Source organism: Vespa mandarinia, unplaced genomic scaffold (genome assembly GCF_050613455.1).
Source record: "Vespa mandarinia isolate Hongniang unplaced genomic scaffold, ASM5061345v1 scaffold_57, whole genome shotgun sequence".
Taxonomy (NCBI): domain Eukaryota; kingdom Metazoa; phylum Arthropoda; class Insecta; order Hymenoptera; family Vespidae; genus Vespa; species Vespa mandarinia.
This window is the reverse complement of record NW_028197191.1, coordinates 369,010-377,663: the sequence shown is the minus strand read 5'-3', so window position 1 is coordinate 377,663 and position 8,654 is coordinate 369,010. Positions and strand designations below refer to the sequence as shown.

The 8,654-nt window shown below is 30.6% G+C and overlaps 1 pseudogene; it reads left to right on the top strand.

Annotated features, from left to right (window-relative positions):
* Positions 1–896: 896 nt before the first annotated feature.
* LOC118450129 (uncharacterized) lies at positions 897–5,264 on the top strand (annotated as a pseudogene).
* Positions 5,265–8,654: the final 3,390 nt, after the last annotated feature.

Here is an 8,654-nt window from a genome sequence, read left to right as displayed (position 1 = left end):
GCTCCTCCACGTGATGAAAACTAACGAAGATAAAGCGCTTATTATAACGACCAAATATAATAAAAAATTCCATTTACACGCATAACCATTGATATGCCATAAAATCTATAATATTTTTTACAAATCTTAAGGATTCAAGTGATTCTTAAGTGAACAATACACATTAATTTCGTTAAAGAAAACGTGATACTGAGAATAATAATGACGACAGCGATATAATAATTTATCAAAGACGAAAGGTACGGGATTATTGAATCTTACACCGATAATAACGCAAGCATCTCAAAGAAAGATAATTGGATCATTATTACAGAGAATGTGTACATGCCACTTCGAGTAAATTTTTCAATAGGATCAAAAGTAACAGATCCTTTAATAGTTTTGAACCGATTCAGTTATTCACACTGTTTTTCACGAATCAACTAGTTGATGAAGTAATAAAGGAAATAAACAAATATGCAAAATCTTGTTATTGTTGTTAAAATCTAACTAAAGGTTCCGTAAGGCCAACATGACATGATGTAAGTAAAAATGAATTTTGGATTTTCAAGAGACTCATTATAAATACAATATACATTTTATGTACAATGTCTATTTCTAGTTTTTGTCAACTAAACATAACAGTAGAATTCTTATTACGGATATATTTACAAGAACTCGAGTCAATCAATATTTTGAATGCTTCATTTAAAAATTCCTAACTCAGGTAGCAAAAATCTCAAAATACAACGAGCCAGTATTTTTTTAGAGTATCTAAATTCAACATTTTATAAACATTTCATTCCTGGTCAAAATATTTATGTGAATGAATCCATAGTAAAATTTGAAGGGAAAATTTTTTCATTACATATAACACGATTAAGCCAACAAAATGGAATATAAGAATCTATGCGATGATGAATTCTGAAGCAGGATATATCTGTACCATCCTACCTTATTATGAAAATATTACATCAGAAAATCTTATTTGTCTAAATCTACCAGTTAGCACTAGAATTCCGCTGCAATTATATCAAAAGTTGTTAAATAAAATTTCCAAGGCACAGGATTACCATATGTTTACTGGTAGATATTATGCCAATATATCTTCGGCAGAGAAACCAATAAAAATGAAATGCCATTTGACTAGTATTATAAAAACTAAGAGGAAAGCCATTCCAACATTTATGAAAAAAATCCAAGTTTTTAGTTAAGAAAACTTGTTTCTATAAAAAAGGAAAAATTACATTTTTAGCTTGAAAGGACAAGGGAACTGTGTAACTTTTAATTAATTGGAATGATGGATTCAAAAAGAATTCTATGAAAAGTTAAAAAAAGTTTAGAATTAAAAAGTATAATGCAGTTGCCAGCAACACAACTTATGTGGGGGCATTGATCGAGGTGATCTATACGTATCTACTTATTGTATTTTGAGGAAGTCTCCTGCTGAAGAAAAATGTTTTTTTTTGGTACATGGAAATGTCTATAATTAATTCATGTGTCAGATATAAGATTGTGAAAAAAATGAAAACAATAAAAAATTGAGACATTTGAAATATGTTAAAATACTAGTCGAAGAATTGACTAATAATTTTCAACAAGAAAGATCTATAGCTTCTACTTCACTTTCTGAGATCAGATTAAATGGTAAATTTCATGAAATGTGCAAAAGTAAAAAAATAAATTATGTTATTTACTCCAATAGACAAAGGAAAAGTGAAAAACATAAAACCAATGAATACTATCATATTTATACTGATAAAATAAAAAAACCTTGGGGATTTTTTCAAGATTCCATAAAATGAAGAAATTCGTACTTGATACGACGTCGATAACGCATTTATTTCACGAAAAATGCAGAAAGTATAATATATATATATATATATATACTTACTATATATATATACTTACTATTATATATATATATATATATATATATACTTACTATATATATATACTTACTATTATATATATATATATATATATATACTTACTATTATATATATATATATACTTACTATATATATATACTTACTATATATATATACTTACTATTATATATATATATATATATATATATATATATATATATATATATATACATATATATATAACTGGCATTGTTTTTGTTTGAAATGATTCAAAAAATCTGATGTATCATCACTTCATGTATTCAAGAACAAGAAGGCACTCGTCTATTTCACGAAAACAGAATATACATCATTCAAGTATATATAAAAATCAGTAGATATTTTTCTTTTTTGTCGCAGATTTCGAAGGCACCACTGAACATGACTTTATTCTCATTATAAATATGGAAAAGTGTATTTACACTAACAATAAGAATTTGCGTAACTCTTGATCAATTTTGAACAAACATAAACTTGGACATTGTACTTTTCTGATTAAAAAGATCCGTTATCAATTTTTAATACTTTTATGTTCATCTCTAGCAGTCCTACGAGTAAATTTGAACATAATTATGCGGCTATTATACCGAAGTTTGATATCATTTCCTTTGAAGAGAGACCCCTAGTTACCGACTTTATTATATTAATGTTAATAATAATAATAATACTAATAAATAAGTAAAGAAAATATTATCAAATTCTCAAGATATAATACAAATGTATGGGTTTTGTGACGTTAGTAAAAGAATACATGAGTGTGCATATATTTTTGGAATATCGATAATAGGGATAACACGAAGATGTTCCTCCTATACACCAAGTCGCATGTTTCTACTTTTAGGATATGTATATAATCAAGTTTACATCCATATCACCTTCGATAAGTACAAGCATCTCACAATGATAATCGTTCTCTATGATGTAATTTTTGCTTATGTTATATGTTGAAGAAATTAAAACGAAACCCACAATTTTTGCGAAACGTGTTCTTCACTGATGAAAATAATTTTTCCAACACGAATATTCAGAATTCACAGAATACTATAGTATTATAATAATATAAAAATAGTAGGTATAATAAAAATTCTCACACAAGGGTTAAAATATTTTATCAAGGCCGTTTTTCGATCAACGTATGAGTAGAAATCATTGTCGGTAATATTATCGGTCTTTTTTATTTGCTTAATTCTTTAACCGGAGCACATTTGACCTTTTTTCAAATTTAATCATGACCGACATTGTACAAATCTTTTATCATTTTCTAAATTTTTCGATCAGGATCTTATCTGTGGACTTAAGTATGACAACTATAGATAGTTATGTACATCTTAGAATTTAGAATATAGATTTTTTTTATCGTAAGCTGAGGCTTGATATCTGGCAGAGTCGATATCAAGTATAGCCCCAAAATTTTATCGGTCCTTTTGTATTCAAGTAACAAAATGCGTACTTTTTGTGCTTTTGTTCTCTAATAAGAATATTCTATTCTAATTGACATCTAAATTTAGTATTCTTTTGAAAATCACAGAGTACAAATCGAAGAATAGGTATATATGATAGGCGCGTACGTTTAGTAATAATCAGGAATAGCAATAATGTAATTCGAGTAGGCCTGTACATTGTCGATTATCTAATGCTACAGAGCCTTCTTTGTAAAGAATAAAGTGTTTAGTTCCAAAATGTGGAAAGCGATAAGCTTATCAGTTAAAGGACTGCCTGGTATCTCACTGCAGTTATCCCAGATCCTTCATTTAGTCGAGAAGCATACATTTTTTTAGAAGCACATCAGTGATTTTTTTATCCTGAAAATGTTCATTAGACGGCGTAAAAGTATAATTAAAAGTGAGGGAAATAGTGATGACGAAGTAGTGAGTTTTAGAGGAAAAGTGATAAATAGAATTGCATTGAGTTCAGACTCCGATACTACGGAATCATATGGAAGTAAAGACCTTGACGACATGTTGACAGAACTTGCTATAGACGAAGAAGAGGAACTGAACACTTTTGATAATTCATTGAACAATATCCAGTGAAATGAATTTGCTAACATCAGGCAACAATCATTTCCGTTTACCGGAAAAGGTGGGTTTCTGATGCATTTGCCGTCTGATATTAGCGAAGTGAAGTGCTTAAAGCTATTCTTAGACGAAAAAGTGATAAGATTTTTAGTCATAGAAACTAATAGATATGCAGAGCAAAAATTGCATCAACATGAAATCACTAATCATGTTCGACTGAACAAATAGAAACTTTTCACTTCTGAAGAAATTACATAATTTTTCGGACTGATGATATGGATGGGTCTACTACGGACACCATTCGTTAAATGTTGGTCAACGGACCCTATATACAACTTTCCATTTCCGCACAGCATCGTGTCCTGTAGTCGTTTTAAATTACTGTTAGCAAACTTACATTTTGCAAATAGCGAAACGATAGAAGAGAGTTACAGACTTGGAAAAGTTTTACTACTCCTAAACATATTGATAGATAATTATCAAAAATTCTTCTCTCCTGGCGAAAATATTGTAGTCGACAAGACAATGATTCCTTGGAGGGGACGACTAATATTCAGATAATACATTCAGATAATACATACCAACTAAATCGCATAAGTACGTTATAAAACTTTTCAAACTATGCTCCACCAAAGGGTATACATGGTCTGCGAAGATATATTCTGGACGAGATACCAGCGAAAGAAAGCAACTTGGCATAGCCGAAAACGTCTGCATTGAACTTGCAGATAAATTACTAAATGAAGGACGAACTTTGTTTGTCGACAATTTTTATACGAGCTATAAATTAGCAGTAAAATAGTTAAAATTCAAAACGCAAGTCGTTGAAACTGTACGGTACAACAAAAAATTTATGCCACGTTTTGTAATGTCGTACACATTGAAAAGAGGTGAAATGATAGCATGAAAAGATGACAACGGTATTGTGGTGGTAAAATAGAAGGATGTTCGCAATGTTAGAATATTATCAACAAAGCATGCACCTATTATGATTTCATGCTCGGATTGTAATCACCGTGATCGTCCTTCAAAACAAAAACCTTTGGCGATACTAGCATATAATAGTCGAAAAACTGGTATTGACAATAATGACCAGATGGTGTCAAATGCAACAACGATACGGAAAAGTATCGAATGGTAATTAGCACTACATTTGTTCTTAGGAACAAGTATAGTAAATGCTAACACCGTGTAGCAGAGAGCCATCAATAAAAAGATAGAAATTAGAAAATTTCGGGAACTTCTCCTTACTGAATGGTTGTCCTTAAAAAATGCTATGCCCGACAATAGAAATAAAACAAGGAGGAACGTGCCCACCATTTAGAAATTCGTAAGAATTAGCAGGGGAACCCTATAAGAAGGATGTACGCCCAATATTACCAGAATAATAAGCAAAGTGGTGAATGAAGCGAATAAAAGTGTAAAAAAAGCTACGACCTATTGTCCGAATTGTCCAAAATCACCTCAAATATGTTTAGAGTGTTTTTACGAATATCATGCGACATACTGTTAGGATATCTCATAAGTTTCTTCCGCGCCACGCTATGTATGACCTCGAGCCGACTATATTAGTAAACATGTAGATTTATCTATTGTCCGTTTAAGGGATCAATTTCAATCCATAACCTTTATTATAACCCCATCAAAGTACGTTTCGTTGGTGACAAAATCTCTTTTACAATCTTTTTCTACGCCGTTCAATATAGATAGCCAAAAGAATCATTTGCGGCATGTTATGCTTCATTGCTTTAAAAAAGGTAATAGTGTAAAGAACACTGCAGATGAGATTTGTACCGTTTATGGGAGTGGTACTGCGACTATTAGAAACGTCCACAACTGGTTTACGAAATATAGAGAGGGCAATTTTTATTTGAAAGATGAAGACCGTAGCGGCCGCCCAGCAACGATATATACGGACCACAACAAGAGTATGCTCCCTGAGAATCCACGATAAAGTATGCGCAAGATAGTGGATAACACTAACATTCCCAGGACAATGGTACATAAACAAGTAATCAAGATGGGATATGTGAATCAATGAAGTTTGAGTTCTACGCCAATTGACGGAGACCGACCTTATGAACCGCGTCTCTACGTGCGATTTGCTTTTTCAGCAACATAAAAAAAATTCTTTTTTAAAAAGACTTGTTACTGGAAAGGAGAATTGGATTTTATATCAAAATGTGCATCGAAAACACACTTGGTCTAAGAAAAATCGACCTTCAACTGTTGCAAGACTAAAATTTCATCCAAAAGAAGTTTTTTTGTGCATTTGATGGGACTAAAAAGTATACTAAGAGCTCCTTCCAGAAGATAAAACGATCAATTCTACAAAATATTACAATCAACTCGATAAACTGAAAGCCGCCATAGCCGAAAAACGGTAAAAATTGGTGAACCGACGAGGTGTCGTTTTTCATCACGGCAACGCAAGACCGTCTGTTGCGTTGGCCGTAAGACAGAAACTCTTACAGTTTGATTGGGACATTCTACCTCATCCTCCGTACCTTGCCCCATCCGATTATTACTTTTTTCTATCGTTAAAAAATTCTCTCCGTGATAAATGTCACGAAAAAATCTGAAAGCGAAATAAAAATGCACCTCGATGAATATTTTGCAAGTAAATCTCAACAATTTTGGAAAGAGGGCATAATGAGGCTTCCTGAGCGATAGAAGAAAGTAATAGAGCAGAACGATTCATATATAATAAAGTAAATCAATCTTAAACGACAAATATCGTCTATTGATTACGCATCAAAAAAAAAAAGGAAAAAACTTATTAATGTAATATGTTATCCTAAATATAAATTAATAAAAAGTATAATATAATGTGTATATTTTTAATATTTTTATATTGTATATTCTATATTTATATTTCACTGCTTATTTCATTGAATTTCTTTTAAAAATCCAACTGAAAACCCCATGAACTTGAACAAGAAGAGCGTCACCCAAATATGGGTGACGTAGTGATGAACGTATTAAGGGAAATTATACCACACTATAGCGGCTACCAAATTTTGTTATGCACGATGTTGTATCACCGCATTTTATTAGACCAGTACGAAAATTGTTAACAGAAATATTAGAAACTCGTTGCATAGGATGTAGACCTGCCCCCCATTTCTGACTGTCTCGTTTTCTTATACCTCACGATTTTTTTCTTTGGGGAACAGTAAAGCATATAATATACTAATCACGACAGATGATTAGAACTGTACAATTGTTAAAATTAAAAACTGAAAATGCATTTCGTCATTTTCATACTATATCAAATCTTTATGAAAAAATTTGACAAAATTTAGAAAGAAGATTAAAGATTTGTTTATGCAATAATAATGGTCATGTTGAAGCTAGAAAACAAGCACCATTGCTAATAAGCATAAATATTGATGGTTCTGTGTTATAACTAAGAAGAAGAAATCTAAGACAAAAAAGAGACCGATAAAAAATTTTCCATAATTTTTGGGGAGAATGTTTTGAAAGACAACGTAAAAAATAGTCAATTACTGATAATTTATAAAGGAGGAGGAACATTTTATTGATGTATACATTGAATATGTGTAAACATTACAGAACTTGAAAATCCAGGGATATCCTATCGTATTGTTGCATTTAGTAATTATATTTATTACAGAGATGAGTAAATTATTATTTGACAACTCTGAAATTATTTGCTTCTACTAAACAGTATAATCAGGATAAAAGACAAAGAATATTGGACAATAAATTGTTAGGCTAACATATGTTTAACTAAAAGATTGTTTTCAAAAAGATTGTTTTTATCTACATATTCATAATAAAGAACGTAACAGAAATAACATTCGAAGTCTAGAGGATGCAATAAATTTATTCAAAGAAATGCCAAAACTGAAGGTGTCACCTTTGTCCTCTGTATGCGTATAATAACAATCAAATTCAAACGTGTAATAACAATCAAATTCAAACGTGTAATAACAATCAAATTCAAACGTGTAATAACAATCAAAATCATTTCATGAAAAATCTGACTTTAACAAATCTTTGTTATCCTGAATATTTCAACGTTTTGTGCTTGTATCAAACGCTAATTCCAATTATTTTCATAATTTACTCGAGAAGAAATTTTATGAATCTGTGCTAATCTATTAATAGGTGCTGATAAGTTGATAAATTTGATGAACCGTATGAATGAGAAATTGCTCGACGATATTACCCCACAGTACGTTTATGTTTGGGAGTATCGATTACTTAGTTTGATATATATTTATAAAAAATATGAAATGAATAGATAATGTGCTTAATTAAATTCACACAATTGTTTGATTATAAATTACGCGGAATATAGTCAAATATTTATGTTTACACAGTATGAAAACAGTCGCAGAGAATTTTCCACACTGACTGGATACCGATTGAAATATTTTGTCTAGGAATTGGTTATTATCAACACAATCCTTGTCAAACAAGACAATAAATAATGTATATTAATTAATATAATCTTTCTAGTAATATCAACGTATCAGAAACCTATACGAGGATGGATCGATAGCATGTATGGACTAGTAGAAATCACAGCAAGTGTTCTAATGGGACTAATACAAACTCACCATTACAATGGATCCATAAAAGTGGACTTTATATCTGATTTAACTTTTATACTAATGGAATAATTGCTAACGTATGGGATATTTCAAAAAATCGAAAGTAATGTCAAATGATTTGGTTTACTAGAAAAAATATTTTCACGATAAAATCAAACGCAGAT